Raw genomic sequence first — 27313 nt, 5'->3', positions numbered from 1 at the left:
TTCACTGGTCTTAAATTGATAGTTCATTGTTGCATAAAACATAGAGCACTTAATGTAAATAACCTTTAAATTCTCTGAGCTGTGATTTATATCTTGTCTTGGACAACCAAAAAGCAACAAAAAACTCTTTCCAGGCCACTGCATTAAAAGTTGAAGAAACTTCAAGGACTTTTCATGGATTTTCACAGATAGTTAAGGACTTTTCAAGGGAAAATGGAATTCAAGCACCTTTCAAGGCTGTGCGAACCTTAAAGAACCTTTGTTTATGACTACAAAATAAGCATGAGCAGCAATTCTGCGAGGAATCGGAATATTTCATATTATTGCTGAATGATATCTGTAGTTCTTTCCAAAGTTTGGTAGAAATGGCGTTAAAACCCAAAAAGGTTATGTTGAATAGTTATCATAGCTCAATGCGCCTCTATTGATAAAGGAGCTACTAACATAGTAGAAAAATTATCATTTTTCAATTGAGGTTAACCCATGATTTCGGTCAACATTTGTAATATTTTTCGCATTTCTTTTCTTTCAAAAAGGCCTGGATATGATGTCTAATGATGTTCTAGATAGAAACGAAGGTTTTCTGGACCATAAAAATGTCATTTTAACATACATGTACAGTGTAGTTGAAAAATTTACATTCTTTTACATTGGTTAAGCCATGAATTCCGTCAAAATTGTGAAATTTCCTCCGAATTTGTTTTTCTTTGGGAAGGACTTACGTTTGCCAATGCTCTAGATTGAAAAAAACGGATTTCTAGACAAGAAAAATGTAATATTAACATTTTCAACAAAATTTAATTTTAGCATGGTTGACTAAATTTCTTCCCAATTTGTTTCTCTTTCAACAAGGCCTTGATACGATGTTTAATGATGTTCTAGATAGAAACGAAGTCTTTGTAGAGTATAAACACTGTCCAAAAATTTCTCCAAAGAGATTAACCCAAGGTTGTTTTTTAAAATCACTTAAATATGTTTGATGACGTTCTAAGTAGAAACGAAGGCTTTCTAGGCCACAAAAATGACCTTTTAACACAGTCAAAAATTAGCTTTTTTACACTATAAAGGGCTAATTTAATTTATGATTTTGGTGAAAATTTTTAAGTTTCTGCCAAGTTTGATTTTCTTTCCAAAAAGGCTACATATGATGTTTGATGATAACGGGTTCTACACAGTGATATGACTAGGGATGACTGGGAAGACAAGGGATAACAAGGAATGACTAGGGATGACTAGGGATGACTAGAGATGACTGCGATGACTAGGGATGACTGGGATGACAAGGGATGACTAGGGATGACTGGGATGACCAAGGATGACTAGGGATGACTAAGGATGATTTGGATGACTAGCGATGACTACGGATGACTACGGATGACTGGGATGACTACGGATGACTAGGGATGACTAGGGATACCTAGAAATGACTAAGCAAACCTGGGATGACTAAGGATGACTAGGGAGGCCTTGGGATGACTAAGGATTACTAGGGACGACCAGGGTGACTAGGGATGACAAGGGATGACTGGGATCACTAGGGATGACTAGGGATTGCTGGGATGACTAGGGATGAGCAGGGATGACCAGAGATGACTCAGATGACCAGGAATGACTAGGGAAGACTACGGATGACTACCGATGACTACGGATGACTGGGATGACTACGGATGACTAAGGATGACTGGGATGATAAAGGATGACTTAGTTTGACTGGCATGACGAAGGATGACTAGGGATGACTGGGATGACTAGGGATTACTAAGGGATGACCAAGGATGACTGGAAAGACTAAGGATGACTAGAGGTGACTGGGATGACTAGGGATGACTAGGGGTGACTGGCACTACTAGGGATGATTTGGGGTGACTGCGATGACTAGGGATAACTACCGATGACTCGGATGACCAGGGATGACTAGGGAAGACTACGGATGACTACAGATGACTGTAATGACTAGGGATGACTAGGGATGACTGGGATGACAAGGGATAATTGGGATGACTAGGGATGAGTAGGGATGACTGGCATGACGAGGGATGACTAGGGATGACTGTAATGACTATGGATTACTAGGGATGACCAGGGATGACTGGGATGACTAAGGATGACTAGACGTGACTGGGATGACTAGGGATGACTAGGGATGACTGGGATGACTAGGAATGACTAGGGATGACCTGGATGACTAGGGATGACTAAGGATGACTAGGATGACTAGAAATGAATAGGGATGACTGGGATGACTAGGGATAACTAGGAATGACTGGTATGACTAGGGATGACTGGAATGACAAGGGAAGACTAAGGATGACTAGAGATAACTGGGATGACTAGGAATGACTAGGGACGACTGGGATGACAAGGGATGACTAAGGATGACTGGGATGACAAGGGATGAATTAGTTTGACTGGGATGACTAGAGATGAATAAGGATGACTGGGATGACTAGGGATGACCAGGGATGACTGTAATGACTAGGGATGACTAGAGATGACTAGGGATGACAAGGATTACTAGGGATGAGTAGGGATGACTAGGGAAGACAAAGGATGACCAGGGATGACTGGATGACAAGGGATTACCAGGGATGACCAGGGATGACTGGGATGATTAGGTATGACTAGAGGCGTCTGCGATGACTAGGGATGACTAGGGATGACTAGAGGTGACTGGGATGACTAGCGATGACTAGGGGTGACTGAGATGACTACGCATGACTTGCCGTGACTGGGATGACTAGGGATGACAAGGGATGACAAGGGATGAAAAGGGATGCCTAAGGATGACTAAGGATGACTGGGATGACTAGGAATGATAAGGGATGACCAGGATAGCCTTGCGATGACTAGAGATGACTAAGGATGACTAGGATGACTAGGAATGACTGGGATGTCTAGAAATGACTCGGAAGGACTAGGGATGACTGGGATGACTAAGGATGACTAGGGATGACTGGGATGACTAGGGATGACTATAGACGACTGGGATTACTAGGGATGATTAGGGATGACTGTAATGACTAGGAATGACTAGGGATGAGTAAGGAAGACTGGGATGACTAGGGATGACTAGGGATGACTGGGATGACTAGGTATGACTAAGGCTGACTAGGATAACTAGGGACCACTAGGGATGACTAGGGATGAATAGGATGAGTAGGGATGACAAGGGATGACCAGGGATGACTGGGATGACCAGGGATGACTAGGGACGACAAGGGGTGACTGGGATGACTAGGGGTGACTGGGATGACTAGGGATGACTGGGACGACAACGGGTGACAAGGGATGACTGGGCTGACTACGGATAACTACAGATGACTCTAATGACTAGGGATGATTAGGGATGACTGGGATGACTAAGGATAACTAGGATGACTAGAGATGAGTAGGGATGACTGGTATGACGAGGGATGACTAGGGATGGCTGGGATGACTAGGGATGACTGGGATGACTATGGATGACTGGGATTACTAGGGATGAGTAGGGATGACTAGGGATGACAAAGGATGACCAGGGTTGACTGGATAACTAGGGATTACCAGGGATGACCAGGGATGACTGGGATGACTAGGTATGACTAGAGGCGTCTGCGATGACTAGGGAGGACTAGGGATGACTAGGGGTGACTGGGATGACTAGGGATGACTAGGGGTGACTGGGATGACTAGGGATGACTTGCCGTGACTGGGATGACTAGCGATAACTAGGGATGACTCGAATGACGAGGGATGACTAGAGGTGACTATGGATGACTAGGGGTGACTGGGATGACTAGGGATGACTTACCGTGACTGGGTTGACTAGGAAAAACTAGGGATGACTACCGATGACTACGGATGACTGGGATTACTAGAGATAACTGGGGATGACTAAGATGACTAGAGATGAATAGGGATGACTGGGATGACTAGGGATGACTAGGAATGACTAGGGATGACTGGGATGACTAGGGATGACAAGGGATGACAAGGGATGAAAAAGGATGACTAGGGATGACTAGGGATAACTGGGATGACTAGGAATGACAAGGGATGACTAGGGATGGCTACCGATGACTACGGATGACTGGGATTACTAGAGATAACTGGGGATGACTAAGATGACTAGAGATGAATAGGGATGACTGGGATGACTAGGGATGACTAGGAATGACTAGGGATGACTGGGATGACTAGGGATGACAAGGGATGACAAGGGATGAAAAGGGATGACTAGGGATGACTAGGGATGACAAGGGGTGAAAAGGGATGACTAGGGATGACTAGGGATAACTGGGATGACTAGGAATGACAAGGGATGACTAGGGATGACTGGGATGACTAAGATAGCCTTGGGATGACTAGGGATCACTAGGAATGACTAAGATGACTAGGGATGACTGGGATGACTAGGGATGACTAGAGATGACTAGGGATGACAAGGGATGACCAGGGATGACCAGGGATGACTGGGATGCCTAGGGATGACTAGGAAAGACTAGGGGTAACTGGGATGACTGGGGATGACTGGGATGACAACGGATGACTAGGGATGACTGGGATGACGTCGGATGACTACAGATGACTGTAATGACTAGGGATGAGTAGGGATGACTGGGATGAGTAGGGATGACTGGGATGACTAGAGATTACTAAAGATGACTGGGATGACTAGGGATTACCAGGGATGACGACGGATGACTGAGATGACTAGGGATGACTAGAGGTGACTGGGATGACTAGGGATGACTGGGATGACTAGGATAACCTTGGGATGACTAGGGATGACTAGGGATGACTAGGATGACTAGGGATGACTGGTATAAAAAGGGATGACTAGAGATGACTAGGGATGACAAGGGATGAGCAGGGATGACTGGAATGCCTAGGGATGACTAGGAACGACTAGGGGTAACTGGGATGAATAGGGATGACTGGGATGACTAGGGATGACAAGGAATGACTAGGGATGACTAGGGATGAAAAGGGATGCCTAGGGATGACGAGGGATGACTAGAATGACAAGGGATGAGAAGGGATGACAAGAGATGACAGGAGATGAAAAGGGATGACTAGGGATGACTAACGATGACTGGGATGACTAGGGATGACAAGGGATGACTGCGATGACCAGGATAGCCTTGGGATGACTAGGGATAACTAGGGATGAGTAGAATGACTGGGATGACTAGGGATGACTGGGGTGAATAGGGATGACTAGAGATGACTAGGGATGACAAGGGATGACCAGGGATGACTGGGATGACTAGGGATGACTAGGAATGACTAGGAATGACTGGGATGACTAGGGATGACAAGGGATGACAAGGGATGAAAAGGGATGACAAGGGATGACTGGGATGACTAGGAATGACAAGAGATGACAAGGGATGACAAGGGATGACTAGGGTAGCCTTGGGATGACTAGGGATGACTAGGGATGACTAGGATGACTAGGGATGACTGGTATGACTAGGGATGATTGGGATGACTAGGGATGACTGGGATGTCTAGGAATGACTCGGAAGGACTAGGGATGACTGGGAGACTAAGGATGACTATGGATGACTGGGATGACTAGGGATGACTATAGACGACTGGGATTACTAGGGATGATTAGGGATGACTGTAATGACTAGGAATGACTGGGATGACTAGGGATGAGTAAGGAAGACTTTCATGACTAGGGATGACTAGGGATGACTGGGATGACCAGGATAGCTTTGGGATGACTAGGGATAACTAGGGATGAGTAGAATGACTGGGATGACTAGGGATGACTGGGGTGAATAGGGATGACTAGAGATGACTAGGGATGACAAGGGATGACCAGGGATGACTGGGATGACTAGGGATGACTAGAAATGACTAGGAATGACTGGGATGACTAGGGATGACAAGGGATGAAAAGGGATGACTAGGGATGACTGGGATCACTAGGAATGACAAGGGATGACTAGGGATGACTGGGATGACTAGGATAGCCTTGGGATCACTAGGGATGACTAGGGATGACTAGGATGACTAGGGATGACTGGTATGACTACGGATGACTAGAGATGACTAGGGATGACAAGGGATGACCAGGGATGACAGGGATGCCTAGGGATGCCTAGGAACGACTAGGGGTAACTGGGATGACTGGGGATGACTGGGATGACAACGGATGACTAGGGATGACTGGGATGACAACGGATGACTAGGGATGACTGCGATGACGTTGGATGACTACAGATGACTGTAATGACTAGGGATGACTAGGGATGACTGGGATGACTAGGGATGAGTAGGGATGACTGGGATGACTAGAGATTACTAGGGATTACTGGGATGACTAGGGATTACTAGGGATGACCACGGATGACTGAGATGACTAGGGATGACAAGGGATGAAGAGGGATGACTAGGGATGACTAGGGATGACTGGGATGACTAGGAATGACAAGGGATGACTAGGGATGACTGGGATGACTAGGATAGCCTTGGGATGACTATGGATGACTAGGGATGACTAGGATGACTAGGGATGACTGGTATGACTAGGGATGACTAGAGATGACTAGGGATGACCAGGGATGACCAGGGATGACAGAGATGCCTAGGGATGACTAGGAATGACTAGGGGTAACTGGGATGACTGGGGATGACTGGGATGACAACGGATGACTAGGGATGACTGCGATCACGTTGGATGACTACAGATGAGTGTAATGACTAGGGATTACTAGGGATGACTGGGATGACTAGGGATGAGTAGGGATGACTGGGATGACTAGAGATTACTAGGGATGACTGAGATGACTAGGGATTACTAGGGATGACCACGGATGACTGAGATGACTAGGGATGACAAGGGATGAAAAGGGATGATTAGGGATGACTAGGGATGACTGGGATGACTAGGAATGACAAGGGAGGACTAGGGATGACTGGGATGACTAGGATAGCCTTGGGATGACTAGGGATGACTAGGGATGACTAGGATGACTAGGGATGACTGGTATGACTAGGGATGACTAGAGATGACTAGGGATGACCAGGGATGACCAGGGATGACAGAGATGCCTAGGGATGACTAGGAACGACTAGGGGTAACTGGGATGACTGGGGATGACTGGGATGACTAGGGATGACTGCGATCACGTTGGATGACTACAGATGAGTGTAATGACTAGGGATGACTAGGGATGACTGGGATGACTAGGGATGAGTAGGGATGACTGGGATGAGTAGAGATTACTAGGGATGACTGGGATGACTAGGGATTACTAGGGATGACCACGGATGACTGAGATGACTAGGGATGACTAGGGATGACTGGGATGACTAGGGATGACTGGGATGACTAGGATATCCTTGGGATGACTAGGGATGACTAGGATGACTAGGGATGACTGGTATGAATAGGGATGACTAGAGATTACTAGGGATGACAAGGGATGACCAGGGATGACTGGGATGCCTAGGGAGGACTAGGAACGACTAGGGGTAACTGGGATGAATAGGGATGACTGGGATGACAACGGATGACTAGGGATGACTGGGATGACTTCGGATGACTACAGATGACTGTAATAACTAGGGATGACTAGGGATGACTGGGATGAGTGGGATGACTAGGGATGAGTAGGGATGACTGGCATGACTGGAGATTACTAAGGGATTACCAGGGATGACTGGGATGCCTAGGGATGACTAGAGGTGACTGGGATGACTAGGGATGACTTGGGGTGACTGGGATGTCTAGGGATGACGAGGGATGACTGGGATGAGTAGGGATTACTAGGGATGACTGGGATGATTAGGGATGACAAGGGATGACTAGGATGATTAAAGATGACTAGGGATGACTAGGGATGACTGGGATGACTTGGGATAACTAGGGATTACTAGGCATGACTAGGGATGACTGGGATGACTCGGATGACTAGGGATGACCAGGGATGACTGGGATGAGTAGGGATGACTAGGGATGACTAGGGGTGACTGGGATGACTACGGATGACTAGGGATGACTGGGATGAGTGGGGATGACTAGGGATGACTTGGATGATTAGGGATGACAAGGGATGACCTGGATGATTAAGTATGACAAGGGATGACTGGGATGAGTGGGGATGACTAGGGATGACTGGGATGATTAGGGATGACAACGGATGACCTGGATCATTAAGTATGACTAGGGATGACAGGGATGACTAGGGATAACTAGGGATTACTAGGCATGACTAGGGATGACTAGGATGACTCGGATGACTAGGGATGACCAGGTATGACTGGAATGAGTAGGGATGGCTAGGGACGACTAGGGGTGACTGGGATGACTAGGGATGACTAGGGATGATTAGGGATGACTGGGGTGACTACGGATGACTACAGATGACTGGGATGACTAGGGATGACCAGGAATGACTAGAGATAACTGGGATGACTAGGGATGACTAGGGATGACTGGGATGACTAGGCATGACTAGGGATGACTGAGATGATTAGGGATGAGTGGGGATGACTGGAATGACTAGGGATCTCCGGGATGACCAGGGATGTAAAGGGATGACTGGGATGCCTAGGAATGACTAGGGATGGCTAGGGATGACTAGGGATGACTGGGATGCCTAGGGATGACTAGGGATGACTGGGATGACTAGGGATGTCTAGGGATGACTGGGATGACCAGGGATGACTAGGGATGACTGGGATGTCTAGGAATGACTCGGGATGACTAGGGATGACTGGGATGTCTAGGGATGACTAGGGATGACTGGGATGACTAGGATGTCTAGGGATGACTGGGATGACCAGGGATGAACAGGGATGACTAGGGATGACTAGGGATGACTAAGGATGACTGGGATGCCTAGGGATGACTGGGATGACTTGGGATGACTATAGATGACTGGGATTACTAGGGATGACTAGGGATGACTGTAATGACTAGGGATGAGTAGGGATGACCAGGGATGACTGGGATGACTAGGTATGACTAGCGATTACTAGGATAACTAGGGACCACTAGGGGTAACTAGGGATGACTGGGATGCCTGGGGATGATTGGGATGACTAGGGATGACTGAGATGTCTAGGAATGACTCGGAATGACTAGGGATGACTAGGGATGACTAGGGATGACTAAGGATGACTAGGGATGCCTAGGGACGATTGGGAGGACTAGGGATGACTAGGGATGACTAGGGGTGAGTAGGGATGAATGGGATGACTAAGGATGTTTAGGGATGAGTAGGGATGACTAGGCATGAGTAGGGATGACTCGGATGACTCGGATGACTAGGGATGAGTAGGGGTGACTAGGGATGAGTAGGGATAAGTGGGATGATTAGGGATGACTGGGAAGACGGGGATGACTGGGATGACTAGGGATGAGTAGGGATGACTAGGATGACTAGGGAGGACTAGCGATGACTGGGATTACTAGGGACGACTAGGGATGACTAGTGATGACTGTGATGATTAGGGATGACAAGGGATGACTAGGGATGACTAGGGATGACTAGGGATGACTGGGATGACTAGGGATGACAAGGGATGACCAGGGGTGACTGGGATGACTAAGGATGACTATCAGATCAGCAATATAGAGATTGTTCTGTATGGGTGAACGAATGAGAGGTGGTAAATTTCAAGCTCGATGAAGCAATTGTGAAATGAAATAGTTAGCATGTCAGAAGTGTGCGACAAACATAAAACAGGATTTGAACCTATGACCTCCCAAACACCGAGTGGGCACTCTATCCACTTGAGCTATAGAGAACTCATGGAGAGCATGGCCATTATACTAGGTTCATATTTGACAGGTGTCCTGCATACTGCTAAGATCAGCAATGTCAAGATCATACTGCATGGTGAAAGAATGAAAGACGGTAAATTTTAAGCTTGGTAAAACAAATGTGAAAATAAAATAAACAGTATGTCATGAGCGTGGCACAAACTGGTTGTCCTTCTGTGTGTTTATGGAAATTAAAAACTTCTCCCTGTTCTGTACATGAATGGTATTTGCTGGTTCTATATATTATATATATACTACTTGATTACTCCTTGTGGTTTTCATTATTATTTTTTTAAAACTTGTTTTTGTTGAATCTGGATTTACTGGACACAAGGTCAATGATTGATGTGTCTATTCGTTTGTCTCATCTGAACTGTTTCTGCAGCTAGTCACTTACATGTATTCATTCTGTTTTGCTGGGACAAGCATGTACATATACACTGAGTCAGTATACATGTGGTCACTTCACTGTTTTCATCAGTACAAAAAATAATTATACCTATGTGATTGTCTAAAAACGAATAAATTGAAACAATGAAAAAGTCTTTTACTAGAATTGGGGTGGCTATTTGGAACTCCATTCCACTTTCTGTTACAACTCTCAAATCGAATTTCATTTAAAGAAAAAGTAAACAAGTTCTCCTTAATTTCCCATAATCAAGATAGTTTAATGAATGTTATACTCATTCGTTAGGATTTTTTGAGAAATTAACCTGATAATTTGTTGTGTACTTATTACAGTGTACCGCTAGTTAAAATGAATTTTTCATCTAGTTCAAATATCAAAATATCACTGTACTAGAAATTTTCATCTAATGGTAGTTATTGCATTATTTTTTGGTATTGTAACAAGTACATTTATAAATTGACATCACCTTAAGATTAGTTTAATAATTAGCTACAGTATTTGTAGGGCATTCAATAATGTAAATCTTAATCTTTTGTTAACAAAAATCTTGTTGTTTGTTGCATTTATCTGATCTTTTAATGAAAATTTATGCACAAGCTTGGTATTGTTCTCTTTAGTCAGAAAAATATTATCCCAAAGATGTAACTTTGAAATAATAACAAAATAACTCACCCCATTATTTTTATAAGAAGACATCCCATCCTCTCTACGACCACCACTCCAGGACACCTAATGACACCTAAACCAAGAAAAAAAATAACGTTTTATCAAATGTTTTTGACAGGAATTATGTTACTCATTAAAAGCTACTCTGTATTATATTTATGAGAATAATATCAATTATTAGGTTTTAATTAAAGGCAATCTTTTTAATCTCAAAGTGAAATCTTAACAGTTTTTGACCAGAAGCTAAAACTCTTCAATAGTGGAATGCTCTAGAGGTTGCATGCTCATCACTAGCCTGTATCACAGAGACTCTAAAAATTCTTTAAAGCAGAGATTGGCTGGTTTTTTATGCAGTTTGTGATTAACCCGAATTAGGATAATGTGTTGACAGGCCAAACACAACTCATAGCTCATGACAAGAAAGATTAAGGAGCTCTCCCTTGCTTTCTCTTTACTGTAGATAAGGCAGTGCATGGAGTATTCTGAACTTTGACTGATGGTTAATCTGAGTCTCAACTTTAGAGGTATGAAGCCGGTCTATTCCATACATATTATTGAGTAATCAGTTTGTAAGGTTTATGTTTCTGTAGGTTTTTCTGACAGGATATGATCACAGATGAATTAATTTAATGGTGTTCTTTTATCTCTGTTAAGGCCTTGAAAGCTTTTATTGCAGATAAATACATGTAACCTTAGTTTCAGCTTGGTTTTCTCTGAAATGCCTTCAGGAACATAAATACTTCATGTCAGTAGTGTTTTTTCTCTGAGAATGTTACAGATGTATCATGATTTCCTGATTAATTTTGTATTGGCACTAGTGTGTGTCGCCGCAATTTCAGAATACACAGCAGTGCATCTCTTGTGTTTAGAAGACACTGGAAAACCAGTCAGAAAATTTACAAACACATTCTGCCCTTGAAGGAATTCCCTCAAAATATTTTTTTGTTCAGGAAGAAGGCTTTCAAGTTCAAACTGCTCAGTCATTGTTTACTGTAAATGCTCTTTGCCAACTTCCAACTGTCATGCGCAAGTAAGAATTGGACCAATCGTGAGGTGCATAAAAAAAACCATATGAAAACTGCCAATATTAAGAAATGCTCACATATATTGTACATTGTATCTGAACAATTATGCTGAATATCAGAATGAGCTTTGTGGCACTAACTTGCAGACAGACTATACTAATGGTATAGACCATGCATGGGCTGGCTGCAACACAGGCTACTCATTGCAAAAGTAATGAGATTCACTAAAACCATCTTTACAACTGGCACTTTTGAAAGTGAACAATGGAGCTACATGTATGGTATAAAAATGGTGAGAATATCATTATTGGTCATTTAAGTAGTAGCATCTTAGATAGATCATGAACACAACCATAAATACTCATAGTGACTTGGAATTATGAATTTTCCTTAAACTAAAGTATACACAGTGTATGCAAGACACAAACCCAGCACAAGAATTTTATAGCTTACCATTTCCTAGTCCAACCCATCACGGTCTTCTCCTGAGCTTGCTTGACATCATCTGATGAAGGAAATAACTGCAGTTATAATGACATTATTATACATGTACATGTAATAATGAAAACAGAAACGTCCCACATAGTTGAGAACATTGTGTTTAACTGAAGGAAACAGTAGAGTAGGTTTAATACATCTTATTCAATTACATCTTAAAATTCAAGATGTAATTAAATAAGATGTATTAAACTTGGCTTTTTTTGCAAGTCACATTTTTTTTTCTTGAGGCTGTCTTCCCTCCACCCCCCACCTCCCCTGCCACAAAACAAAATAGGAGCAGAGTGTCTACCTGTCATATTACTTTGTTCAGGGCTTCCGGAATTATGCGCAGATGTGAAATCGCATAATTTGGCTCTGGGCGCATAATTTGCATAATTAAAAAACCATCATGGCACATAATTTTTGAAAATTTTGAAAAATCTATTAACAAGCTATGTTTTTTCATACCTTGAGAGTTGCATGGAGATTTTTTTCCCGTAAATATAGTACATTTTCGCAACAAATAGCCACTGTTTCGTTGCAAAAGCATTCACAAATATCGCAAATCAACAAGGCATTCAGGCGTTCTACTCTGCTGGCCATTGCACTACTAGGGCTATGTGTGTGAAAATCGTGTGAAAAGGGTGTGAAAAGTGTGTGAAAAAAGGGTACCATGTGAAATCAATGTTGGAAAAAATACAAGTTCACCACATCAGCATTTCACATGCATGTGAACTTTTTGATATGTGTGTGAAATTTTGTAATACATGTGAAAAATTTTTGTCATATGTGTGAACTTTTTTCCCATGCATTTTTTTACATTTGAAATCTTTTCATACATGTGAAACAATTTTGTCATGCATGTGAACTTCAAATTTCACATGTATAGTAGATGCTATGCATGTGAAATTTTTCATAGGCATGTGAACACTTTTAGGCATGTCAGAGTGAGCATGTGAATTTTTTACAGGGCTTGTAAAATGCAACCACTATGAACCATATTTTTATGAAAGTGCCATGAATTTCTAGTGAATACCCCACGAAAGACATTTCATGGCTCATAAAAACTGCAAAATTAAATTTCATGCCATGCCACATCTAGCATTCTATGGCTCATAGCTGATAAATATCAAACTAAGTTGACTATGAGAAAATTCACTGTACTTTAATGCGTCAGACCTTTAAGGCAAGTGATCACAACAAACGTGCTGTTACAAATCATCATCATCATCACCATTAAAGGCGAACCCCAATATACCAAAGTGCCAAGCCCCAGAGGGACCCTCTTGAAAAGCAGAGGACTGGAATTAACGTTCAACGCTCTTTTCATGATCTAGCTTGCAACCAGATCTCTCAGTCAATAACTGTATTAATTATTATTAAATACAGAGGGGTTTCAAAACAAGCTGGAGACTAGGGTTCTGCTGGCTACTCGACTGTATATCGCTGGCTGCGCTGGTCATAACAATTAGCTTGTGACAAACAATCACGATTGTTACAGCCGCCTGCTTTTCCAGAGTTGGCGCCTACTTCAAAACATTTTGAAACCCCTGAATACACTGTACAATCTTCATTATATTTGGCTTGATTAAAACCTTTCGAGTATCCGATCCACATGTGCATCTTTACAAATATCATTGTCTTCATTGTTTGCTAGAACATGCTATATAAATTTACGTATTTTATTAACTGTCTCATCTAAATTTGTGGGTTGTGTATCTTACCACTTGAGTTTCCACCCAGAAAGATGTGTACCATGATTTTTGTTAAGTGGGGAGGGCTAAATCCTGAGAATTAAACCATTCTTTCAACAGATCTTCATTGAGGACAAAACGGACTTAATTTTATTACTCCATCAGAAAACTTACTTTGCTAACATATACGATGGATGTTTTGTTTCTTACTGTAACGTTCCTCGTTGAAACGTTGAAAGTCCACTTGAATATGTAAACAGTTCCTTGCTTTGCATGCTTTTTGAGTTTTCTTTTGATACCGTTCGTTCAACTAATGATACCTTGAAGCAAACAACTGGCATGCTCTTGGTTTGCTCAAGTTGTCTTTGGTTCAATCAGCTTTCCGTACCTGAGCTTATCCAACAACGTCCACAACACGTATTTAGTCGCAACTTAGATTCATGTAGTGAAGGCCAGCATTTCCTTAAATTCTCAAAGGTTTCCCAACTTGAAGGAACAATGTTAAGTTTTTCTCTTGCTTCTAACACTTCAAATGCACTGGAATATTCTAATCAATGCTGAAAATAACCGCTTTTTCGACTCAAACGAGTGCACTTTCTCCATCGCAAGATTAGCCGCCATGTTTGTTGTTTCCCAGGCTTCCCCGTGGTTTTAGCACATGCGCGATTTGATTTACAATGTCACGTGTGGCTTTTCAACCAATAGAAAATTGTAAAATGAAGTTCCGTTGAATAGTTCAAATTCACGCGGACTTCACAAGCAACACAGCGATGCAAACAGAATATTTTCTTTACTTTCGGACACTAGTAAATAGAAAGACTGTCTTTCAATAATACCCATGTTATTTTCGAGAGACAGTGATCAATTGCAAAATTCTTCACAAAAAGCATGTTTCCAAGTCAGCAACTCAGCTGGATCATTGCAGAAAGGTATGTTGTTCTTGATATCGTGGTTCGTTAACAAGAGCTTACTTTGGTTTTCTGATAACTTTGCGTAAGCTTAAACCTTCTAAGATACATCTTAATTTACGACGCATGCACAGATATGCCATTGATTGATTCCTTTTTGTTTACTGCAGAAAAAACTGTACTCTTTGTTGCAAATCGTCAATGGAATACTCTGAAAATTTTATGTTCTGACCCTAGTACGCTGTGGCAGACTTGTCAAGACCAATGTTAAATAAAATAGGAGAAGAAATAGCATAAGTTTTCGATATGCATGCGATGTATACTACAAGTTGGAAGCAATTAAGTTTCCAGTTAATTTATAATGACTTGAGAATTGAACTAAACCTATAAAATTTGAGTAGCGTTGTTTATTTGAGCTTCGATTCATAATATTCATATATCTGCCATAAGGTCAAAAATAAAAGGCAGCCCTATCTAGTCTGATGTGTGGACCTTCAGTTCAGAAAGCTGTTCAGCCACTTTGAAAGAAGCAGTCAGTTAGCATTATTTTTTTTCCATAAACATGCTTGTATTTTTCAAAGTTGTTTATTTACTTTGTCTTTTCACTGACATTGAGTGCTAGATTGCTCCTCTGTAACTTGGTATTCCTTAATAAGTGGAAATTGTAAATTGGCCACTATGTCATTTACTATCATAATTATTACAAATTATAAGAAATATTTCTAACCAAAAATTAGTACATTATTAGTTATTTTATTGATGTAGGAATTAAAGGTATTAAACCTGAGCATGATAGAAAGTTTTGTTTTTATTATTATCCTCCAGGCAATAAATATTGACAAATAAACAGGATTAGACATTGATGTTTCCATTAGCCTTATGTGCCTTTTTTGAGTAACTTAAATTTACATTTAAGTTCATTTTGGGACATGTTAGTCAGTTGAACTGAGTTTCACCGTGTTGATATTATGAAACCAATTTCGATGGCCAATTAATTCTATCCAGTTTGCTTTTCACTTTTTGCCACTTTTATATAAATCAAGTTCTTCTGAAAATACCATAAAATTATAAATAAACCAACAGATCAGGCTATAAACCTGAGTTGTTTGTGACTATATGAAAACACAACCATGCATGCAGTTGACAGTACTTCAGACAAATTTATTGCAAGCAGAAAGTGCAAAATAAAAATGTAAATTTGTGTGTAAATTGATCTAAGCTAGTTGATTTACTGAATATTTGCTTGTGAAACAACATACCCAATTTGTGTGAAGTGGTATGGGAAATTCTACCCTGCAAGCGGAGTTTTCTCTCTTGCATGGCTTTTAGCGTTTACGGAGTTGTTTGGGTGGCTTGTCTGTCTCGTAGTTGGTTTGTTTACGTGTAAACAAACCTCTGCTCGCAGGGTAGTGAAATTCTATTGCCATTCATGATCTCTGATCTCTGAGGATTTACATGTGAAAGCTCATGTGAAACCCCATGTGAAGTGTATGTGAAAATAATGTGTGAATTAGTAGCATGTGAAATTCTAGACGTTTTGCCATTCATTGAGGATTAAGTACATGTGAAAGCCCATGTGAAACCCCATGTGAAACCCCAGGTGAAGTGTATGAAAATATGTGTGAATTGAAATGAGGATTTACATGTGAAAGCCTGTGTGAAACCCCATGTGAAGTGTATGTGAAAATATGTGTGAAAGGGATGACGTCGCTTCACACCCTTTTCACATATATTTCACTATGCAAAATTTCACATGCACGTGAAATATGTGTGTGAAATGCATGTGAAAAGTGTGTGAAAAACGTGTGAAAAATGTGTGAAAAGAGTGTGAAAATAGGACATTTTTCACACGTTTTTCACATGGTGTTTCACACACATACTCCTAGTAGTGTTGGGGACTGTGCTCAGTTTTTTATATAGCACGAGCCATGATTGGAAAAGAAAAAAAGCGCCCTGCTTCGATTTATTCGGCAGCAAAACAACTTTCTTTCCCGTGTTTTCACTTTGAAAATGGATAAGTTTGTATTAAAAGTAAAACCAATGGAAAAGCCACGTAGCATTACACCACAAGAGAGGGCTAAGCAATATCCCGGGAAGTTCCATGCAGATAACAATCTCTTATTTTGTTCAACTGTGATGTTGTTGTGGATCACCACCCAAAGTCAATTCTTGACAAGCACCTTTCAGCTGTTTCACACATCAAGCAAATGGATGAATCCTCTTTGAAGCAAGCGAAACAACAGACATTGAAGACTTCATTCAAGTGCAAAACTCCAGCTCATGAATAGAAAGTGAAAGTCTGCCATGAGTGGATAAGGGCGTGTGCTGCTGCAAACATACCGCTAAACAAATCAGAAAATCCTACAATGCGTGAATTTCGATCTTCTCTCCCGTGTAGTCAATTGCGGCGCAATCCCTAAGGGCACACAGCTTCAGGACCACTTATTAGATGTTTATGAGTTAGAAAAGGAAAAACTTAAGCAGAAAATAAAAGAGGCAAAATTGTTGAAAATAAAAGAGGCAATGTTGCCATCATGGTAGACGAGCTTGGCAATGACAATGGTCATTGTGTAATAGACATTATGGCGACAATTCTGGACTTCGACAAGCTTTCTCCCAGTGGCAGAAACATTGCTGACGGGTTAGATACCCACTTTGTGACAGAAACAAATAACAAGACTGTGTCCCAAGCAGTTGTTAAAGCCTATCAATGACTATGGAATAGACTTTGATGGTGGCCTGATTTGTAATACTGACAACGCTAGTTACAGAAAAAAGGCTTTCAGGGAAATGCTTTCATGTTTGTTCTCAAGTCGTGTCCATATTACCTGCCACAGCCACATCATAAGTCTAGTGGCTGGTGATTTTAAGCAACATGTCAGCTTTGTCATAGAGTTTGCCAAGTGCATGAGGAATTTGTGGGCACAAAGGTCGTTTCCTGAAATACATGAATGACTGTGCCAGTGATATCCAGGCAAAGCTACTATCCTTCCCAATCCATCAACGAAGAGCTGGTCAGCATAGTTTGACTCAGCTGTGTACCAAGCAAAGCACTTCAACATCTATGAGGATTTCATCACCCAAGAGATTCAGTGATGTGGTAAAAATGCTGTAAGTGCCTTTTGTTGCGCCTTGAGAAAATGTATGGAGACGACACATTCATGAAGATGCTACACGCCAAGCTCAGGGTTGTTGCTTACACCAGCCCAATATTGATGCATCTAATGGATTATTTCCAACAGAGAATCCCTCATGTAACACAGTCACACAACAAAATGAAGAGTCTCTTTTGCATCCTCAACTCAAATTCTTCATTAAGCGAAGATGAGTTGAAAATACTGTTTCCAAGGCACATTGATGTCATTTACCAGCAATGAGAAGTCTGATGTTGCTCACACTGTCAGGTAAATAGCACATATCCAGTAAAAACAAAGCTTGCCAGCTCGTTTCTTTTCATTTTTTAATGAGGAAAATCATGATAAATTACTTGTAAAACTTTTTTGTGCAACCATAAGCCTATTCCTATGACTAAAACAGCCATATGATGTAAAAAGAAATATCAGTTTTAAATTTCCATTTCAGGTTAGCATTCTCCGACACCAGAAGCTAGAGAAATACACAGATGAGGGCAGGGGACAACCTGGCAGTACTTTTCCTACATGATGTCAGAATACTAGATCCCCGCAATCTTGTGAGTTTGGATCAACCCTTACACCCAACTGTATCCCAGGGATTGAAGATGTGCCCCATATGGAGACTGATTTGTATGCCCATGTCATTGGCCCAGTGGCGGTGAAAAGAAGCACAAATGGAAAGGTAGATGTTAAGCTGTTTTGGAAGTCGAATACCAGTGAACTCCCCAACCTGTACAAAGTAGCCTCAATCTACTACACAGAGACACTGGGTTCTTATGATGTGGAGTGCTGCTTTTCCAATTACAACAACATTCTCGATGGGAAGTGAATGTCATTCGCACCAACAAGTAGCCTCAACGCATACCATTTCCTTAACTGGAATCTACAAGTTAAGTCTACAGTTAGAGAAGAGGTATAGTTGTACGTTTCCATTTTTCAGCTATTATTAGAAGTCTGTTTAGTATTTTTTATTAAGGGTGTAAATAAAGATTATTATATTGTATTGTAGGTGGTCTCCGAATGGACTCCAACTACTCCACTTCCTTGTGACTCACTTACAAAGTCCATCAACAAAGACCCAAGACCAAAGAGTCCAATTCCTACAGATTCTACTGGCTCTGTTCCTATGTCCAGCAATTTAGTAGCCCCGCCTATCAAATTCCTGTCTAGGTCTTCTGGCAGTTCAGTGCATACATCAAACAAGTCAGTGGCCAGTCCAGATGACCCTGTTCATTCCTTGTAGGTTTCAGGTTTTTTCAAACCAGCTACGAAGTCATCAAGGCAGGCCAATCCATCATCAAAACCACCAAACAAGCTCAATACCACCCATGAACAAAAAGGGATGCCTGAGAAAGGTGCGAACCCCATAAAACCTATGAAAGTTAAGACTTCCTCGCCAGTTCCCTTATCAGTTAAGGTCCCATCACCAAATGATCCTCAAATACAGTGTGGCCTTGACAAGAAAACCTCAGCTAAATTTGAGAAAACAGAAGCCAATGAATTTCCAGCCCACCTAAATGCAATAGTCAATGCAATGGTTGATAGTTCAGTAAAGTTTGGAGGAAGTCCCCTCTGTACTGTTGGTAATGATTTAATTGAGCTCTCTCCATGGTGGCCATCAGAAGGACAAGGACAATACTACTTGAGTAATAAAATATTTTGTTATTGATTCATACCTTAAAGTTATTGCCGAAACAGCTACGTGTAATGCAGAAACCATAGAGTGGGAAGTTTTTGAGAAAGGGATCAGCAGTCAGCTTGCTGTGGGTCTTCTTGGAGTTAAAGCTGACCTCATGATGCAGGATTACATGTACAGTATGTCCTTGTTCCGTGTAACCCAGTGACGAGCAAGCACTGGTTTCTCCTTGTGGCTTTGCCCAAGCAAAAGTGCAGATAGTCATTATGGACAGCCTTCAAGGATCTTCTGTCAAGCCTACTCACGAAGTTGCACTGCGAAAGATGTGGAAGTTGCTAAAGGAAATTGATCCCTCTCTGGATGATGAAACAACTGAATGGAGTTTTGTGAGCAATGCTAATGGCCAGCTACTACAGCAGGAGAATGGATACGATTGCGATGTCAATGTATGCACTTGCTTGCCAGGTTTGTCTGGTGCAGCAGTAAGCAGTGATAGAATCCCTTCCATCCAGAAGCAGATGTTACTTGAGCTTCACAGGATGAAGGTTGAAGATAAGTTACAACCAAGACAAGAAGGGGAGTACTATACAGTGGAATATCAGAAAGCATTCTACATTTGTTGCGTCCTAAGGAACAAGAATGCTACTCTGACAATAAAGTTCCTGCACTCAGTCGGGGTAAAAGTGTTTGACCGGCCCAAATGTGATGACATTGATGACTGCTCCCCCTCCTGGCTAATCTTTGGTTCACTTCAAATCCAAGGAAGTGGTCCACTCCGATTTCCTCAGTGGGAAGAGGTACAACAGGTTTACCAGTATATAAAGAGGAGCAGGAAGAGATGAACATTGAAACATTATGTGTCAAAGCAAATATATACAGATGGTCTATAAATACATATTAGTGCATAGCTTTAGATTTTACAATGAGAACGTATTTCACTTTTGAATTCCATGTCAATCTGGTCAATGGAGCTTTTGCTTCTTTCCGTGCCGCTACCCAACATGTAAGAAGGAACGAGAAATACGTTTGGTGTAATGAATTGTTGTTGCTCATCATATTTGTACTTTTATGTTTTATTTCAATAATAAACATGTGTCTTTACCTCGCTCACCCTGAAAAAATCTTAGCAGCATCAGTCAGTAAGTTGTTTTTGTTGACTTACTTACTTTGTTGACTTACTTACTTACTTTGACTAACTTGATTTGCAAGCTTAATAAATTGAAACATTAAAATCTTCACTTAAAAATATGGCACAACATTGTGCAATTCGCATAATTCGGGATTTTTGGCACATCATTTGCTGAAAAAAAAGACACATAATTCCGGAAGCCCTGTTTGTTGTGTTAACTTATCAAATAAGAGACAATAAAGACACATCAAAATTTTGACCTGCATTCCTGCTGGTTTTTGATTTTGACTCTTTCCTAACTGTTTGGATTTCTGATGCAAATGCTCAATCCAGTTTGTTTTAAAATGTCCCCTTATAAAAAGGAGAATATTATTTTTTATGTAGGGGAATACATTGAAACAAAGGGGATTGAGCATTTGAGTGAAGTATTCAACCAAACATAGAAAGGAACAAAGTGTGTTGTCTAAGAAACCATGCATCACCCCACCCCCACAATTATGTCCAACAGATCACTGTGACATTTTGCTTGTCTACCTACACAAATCATTTACAGCCATTGGGTTTTTTTTGGTAATTCAACATTTATCTGTCAGCATGTAGTATAATATGCAGAATCAGCGTTATAAAACTGAGACTTTTGTGACACCACATTTGTGGTTGCATACCAGAAACAGAAGAAAAGCATATTTTTGGCCAAAAACATTAATGGTTGCTGTTGCTTAAGAAATTTGACTACTGCTTGCTTCTTAAAAGTATTAGATATGCCACTTAAGTAATAACCAAACGGGCGCGGATCCATATCGGTTTCCACCGTTTTACGGAAATCGGTCCGATATTTCATAATAGATATATTATTTTTAGTAAAAACTTTAAACCTTCCAAGTTGAAATCTGGAAAATGGTTTGGAGAGTCAATAAATATCCTGTCTGAATAGCTCAGAAACCCAGGAAAGGGGACTTTGGGGGGTTAAAATGCAAAACATTACCCGGGGAAGCATTCCCCCAGTCCTCCCTAGAATAGGAAATCGGTCGGTATTTATTCTAGATCCGGGCCTGCCAAAGGGTAGGGAGTGCAAGGGACAATGATTAGAGGTCCAAACGCTTTTGCTCCAACGCTGTGCTTTGCGACGTTTCACTTGATATATGGTCAAAACACACATAATCAGAGTACGAAGGGTTGAAGGTCGAAACACAAATCCATTTCTTTGTTGCTTTCTTATTAAAAATCCCTAATTTACCCATACAAAAATAACCACAAGGATTCTGTTGATCATAGTCAAATGGCATCATTGTACAATAAAATAATCCTATTTGCTGAATAATAATATTTTACTCACCTCTTTTTGTAATAAATGGTAGTTGATCTTGAGAGAAAAATCATCTTTGGTTTGCACAAACCTACGAAACATTTGATAGAGGAACAAAGAAAAAAGGTTACCAGTTGCTTGTTCTCCTTTGCATCCATGGCAACTGTTTGTTCTCCATTGTTTGTTTAGTAAATGCTTGTGTGTGACAATAGCAACTGTTTCATATGATTTGTTTTTGAATGTGTGTGCAGGACAACCACCTACATGTATTATTTGCCGTTTCTGAATGGCAGCAGCTGATTCTTTTGTGTGTGCAAGGAAACCACTAGATTTCTGTGTGTAGATGATATAACTAGTTGTTCTTCTGTAAGTTGAAGGCATTAATATTGCTTGACCCTCTGTTAAAATGCACAGGAAGAGACGTGTGAGAGTCATCTCTAAAACGAGGACTCCACAAAAACTCATCTTCAATGATAACAAAAGAAGTGCTAGGTCTTCACACTCTGTTTATGTTAACTGATAAATCCGTGTAGTCTATGGTAGAGCCAGTTGGTGTGGTAAGCCTACTCTACTCACCTACTTCCACTGAATTGATGGCTTAACTTTGCTCTTTGCTCTGGTGTGCATGAATGGTGCATGTAACTGTTTGCATTACTTGTTAGCTACATGTATCGTTGGCAGTAACTCCATCTGATTTTGCAAATATAATGTAGTTAATGGACTTGTTCTTCTGTTGGCTGTAGATCCTGTGAGTAATAAAAAGGGCATCCATTAAAGTAACCACCTGCCACTTTTTCCTTTTTTAAAGGGACTGATAAGAAGCCATGGAAGGGAATGGAAACAAGAAATGCTCTGCATCATTATCACGGCCAGTCATTAAAAATTATTCTTCAGCTGTTCATCCATTCAACCTCATCCATTCAAAAATTTTCATCATCTGTTCATGTTATCTATGCTATCAGTTTCTTATCTGTTCACTTGCCATGGGTTGGCATGCAGGGTGTTCATTTGTAAGGAATGTTTTTGTGTGTGAGGTCACATTATTTTTATCAAGGTGCAAAGAAAATTGGTTTTACAGCCTGCTATTCAGTCAAGCTGTAGAAAGCATTAACTTGTCGACAAGTCTTTCAACTAGCTAAAAAAGAACTTTGCACAACCGCGAAGGTTGAGGTAAATCTGTGAAATCCAGTGAAAATTCACAAAACACATGAAATACCATGAAATTTGCTAGAAATCACATCAAAGACATGTCTGTACAACATATTTGAAACTTATCTCAGCTATTGGGGCAGTTTAATTGCCATAACCTTGATACTTTGTCACAGAAACAAGCAAGCAACATCCTAAAACTACCAAGAATAGATGTATGTTGCGAAAATTACTGGGCACTAGTCATGACATAAAAAGCTTTGCCTTTGGTTCATTTCTCGATGGTGCATGTATTGTTGTTGAAAGAGCGAATGATTATCTGTTACAAAAACATTAAAAATGCTGGTCAGATTATTGCAAAACCCATTGATTTTTAGCAAAATTTGCCCAGAAAATATCCTCAAAATCGGCCATATTTTTTTATTATTTTTTGTTTCTTAGAGAAGTCTAACCCAAAAATTTGTGCGAAAATACTGCAAAATCTGCCAATTTTCCACGAATTTGTCCCTGAAAATCCTGCAAAACTTGACTTTTTTCTCTGCGATTTATCAGAGGCCCTGATAAGCACATTCTGGGCTATCAGACAAGGGGCATTGTAAAATGCAGACTGCGGACTGCCTGCGTACTATTGTTGTTAGGGTTAGAAAACAATGGAACTATTGTTGTCTCATTCTCATTTGCATGGTGAAAATAATAGTCCGCAGTCTGAGTTTTACACTGACCGTTCATGCAAATCTCTTAAAATATTGGTCATGTGTTGCATCATACTAGCAACATTTTCTTTGACTTCATCAAATGGCTTTACAGGATGAAGATGGGCAGATTTTTTAATTAAAGTTAGTTCTGGCATGAATAGCTCATGGAATGTACAATTTAATATTATGGCATACATGTCCAAAATTTTAAGAGATTTGCATGAAGTTTGGTAACCGCGCCAAAACTTCCTTCCCAGTACTCTACAAAATAGATAACAAACCATGACAAGGTCTACAGTATTGTCTGACAAATAACACGTGATTCTAACTTATTATTTACTTACCTCTTTTATTATCCAATTTTAATATAAAGTTCCATGCTCTTGGGATAAATCAGCTTCAGTTCACACAAACCTGTGCATGAGATTGAAGCTTAAGCTCAATATTACATACAGAAAAACCAATTGCCAAAACGCAATTTGATATACATGTATTTATCAGCCAAACTTCAGAATACCCGGCCACTTCTTTGGTTTATATCATTGAATAACAAGGGTGCCTATTGTGTTATACCTCGTTCTTTAAAACCTTCCGACAAATGTAAATGAGGTGGCCAACTTCAACTACTGTACAGAAAGAGCGATGTGATTAAAGTCCTAGTTTCTACGAAGTTAAAATAACATTATAGATTAGCTGTTCACTTAAGTATCCGTAATAAGCTTAATTAAGATCATAATTTTTGAGTAGTCTTCATAACTTAAGTCAAATGACGAAACTTTGCTTCTGGTCTACAAGAATCAGATATATGTGTAAATTTCGTATCATATTCACTGGACTCGTTTAAAATACTAACTTACCGTCTAAAAAAAGTCGAAACCAGCATTTTATTGTCTTTTCTGGCAAACGAAGTCCATGCAAGTGGCTGCAAGCTACAGTCTGCAAGTTCCAGTCTTTTGCAGATGATGGGTTTCCACGTGACCATGCTTCAGAGACACAAAAATTGGAGTGGAACTTAGAACTTGGGGATTACAATCTTTACAGTCCGGGGGTTTTCAGTGCGTTTTACGGTGAACAACAGAAAAAAATGCATTTTTTTGTTGTCAGAAAGGACATAGCCTGCGTACAGATGCCTTCTCCCCTAAAAAAGGGGGGAGACAATCTCTCTCCTCGATTTTTTCTGAGGAGAGGGGGACGTCTGTACACAACTATACAACTTTATTAATACATATCACACACTGGAAGAAGAAATACACAAGAACAGCCAAAGCCGGGGGCTTTATAAATGGCCTAAGGTCAGTAAAAAAAAAAGATGTGAAGAATTTACAGGAATAGAAGAAGGCTTTAACTAAAATAATTACAATACAATTAAATCAAGAAAGAAAAGGTCAGTAACAAAAAACTTAAGCAGGGCTAAGCAAGAAAGGACAGCGACTCGAGAGACACCTTGCTCTAATGACGGTATCTGGTCGTGGTCCGTTGAGTACTCACGCTCTTCAAATTTCATCTTAAAAATTTTCCCTGCTAAACTTTGTGAAGAACAAAGTATTTGAGCCTGATAACCACATAAGCTGGTAAATGCCTCGGAGGAAATACGAAAGAGATTGGATTGCTCGTCGGAAAACTGGTAGTTCTAAAAAAACTGAAAAAAGTTGTCTTATAGATGATTTATGTTGATGCCTGGAATCAAACTTTGGACTTGTGACCGGTGTTAACCAACATCAGCCTGTCCACCAGCTTCATAACAAGTCTCGGCTGCATGTGTGCAAATTAACATTTTTAAAAGTGTGCGAATGGCTGGAATAGTTAATAAACAAACTTGAAATTTGAACTTAAGTAACTACTGCAATCAGGAAAAGCTTTTAAATTTAGCAGTGGAAGGAATGTTCAACGTTTCTGTACCATACCTCGTGGTTCATGATCTGATCGTCTCGCTGTTCTACGGAATTCCTGAAGCAATGTTTCGCGTCTTGGCCCTCCACCAGTCTGAGAGGTCATAAACAATTTCTTTTCATTTCTAACCAGGGTCAAGTGAACAAATATTTGCCTCAAGAAAACTAAAAAAATTGTGTTTAAACTTGAAGTTGTTCGCCATGTTTTTTGTTCACGGCAACGGCAAACGTGCGAAAAAATGCGAAAAAAATTGAATATTCATTTTTTTCTCTTCCACCAATCAGTTAAATCCAGTTATTCCCTCGTGCTGCTCGAGTGTTTTCTGCTAATCAAAAATGCAAATTCCGAGGCAAGCTCTCGTTAATATAGATAGTTTACTCAAACAAAATAATAATAAAATCGTGTAATGCTAAGTGGCGACGACAACGAGAGTAGGTAGCAAAAAAACAACTTGCAGCACACTTTTTTGGTTCATTTCTTTGCCGTTGTTTTGCACGACTATAACGAAACTGAAACTTCCTAGTTACAACACGTTAGTTTACACGTTTTATGGAGAAAATGTTGTACATGTATGTGCTCCTGTTCCCCTTTTGTTTCTTTTCGCTCCCGCTTATTTTCCCCTTGGTGGCCGCTACAAGCATTTATCATTTTCTCATCGCCGCTAATAAGTTTTTTGTATTTTTTCCAACGAAATTGGTCTCCTTTGTTTTTTATCTTTCGCTCTAGCCCTTTCTCTATTATCCACGTCAACAGGGTCATTGGCTCCTGACGTGCGGACAATTTTCTCAAAACCAAAAACCAAATTTTCTAACCAATGGCACTCCTCTATTGAAATGCTAAAAATTTGCTTGCGGCGGTTGATAGCCATAAGCACTTAGCTTGGGCATTAATTAGATTGAATCATCTATGCGGTGGTACACTACATTGTGGGCAAGGCAAATCGGAGGTTGGGTCTAATAAGGAGAATTTTGGGTCCGAGCAAAGATCCTGTTACAATCAAAACGGCTTGTTTTAGTTCTTCCTATTCTTGAATAGGCCTGGCTAGTGTGAAACCCATATTTGGTAAAACACATAACAGTCATAACAAAACGGCTTGTAAACGGTATCTGAATCCATCCCGGCGTCGTCATGCTACTCTGATTGATATGTGGATCTGATAAATCTTTCTCTGAAAGGCTCACTGAACTAAACTGGTCAACATTGGAGCCCAGAAGGAAATATCTTTGCTTGGTTCAACTTTACAAGATAATTCATGGCTATTCTGATGTGGACTATACCACATATGTGGATCAGACTGGCCCGACCGAAACTAGATCAGAAGTAACCATGAAATTAAAATCAGGCCTAGAGTAGCGAGGACAAACTGTTTTAAATTTTAATTTTTAACCGTTAGATCAATGACTGGAACTCTTTACCTAATTCTGTC

General features: G+C 40.6%; 1 long non-coding RNA gene across 1 annotated transcript in view; it reads right to left on the bottom strand.

Annotated features, from left to right (window-relative positions):
- Positions 1-24941, bottom strand: part of LOC140952108 (uncharacterized) — a 29658-nt gene extending 4717 nt beyond the window's left edge. Inside the window, exons 1-6 of the long non-coding RNA XR_012167333.1 lie at positions 24855-24941; positions 24342-24411; positions 22734-22899; positions 22184-22244; positions 12320-12371; positions 10848-10914 (exon numbers count right to left, since the gene is read on the bottom strand). This is a non-coding gene — a long non-coding RNA (uncharacterized lncRNA). The remainder of the gene's footprint in view (positions 1-10847; positions 10915-12319; positions 12372-22183; positions 22245-22733; positions 22900-24341; positions 24412-24854) is intronic.
- Between the last annotated feature and the right edge of the window lie 2372 nt (positions 24942-27313).

The sequence above is a fragment of the Porites lutea genome, chromosome 11, assembly GCF_958299795.1.
Source record: "Porites lutea chromosome 11, jaPorLute2.1, whole genome shotgun sequence".
Lineage (NCBI taxonomy): Eukaryota > Metazoa > Cnidaria > Anthozoa > Scleractinia > Poritidae > Porites > Porites lutea.
The sequence above is the reverse complement of the archived record's forward strand: the minus strand, read 5'-3'. Positions and strand labels throughout refer to the sequence as shown.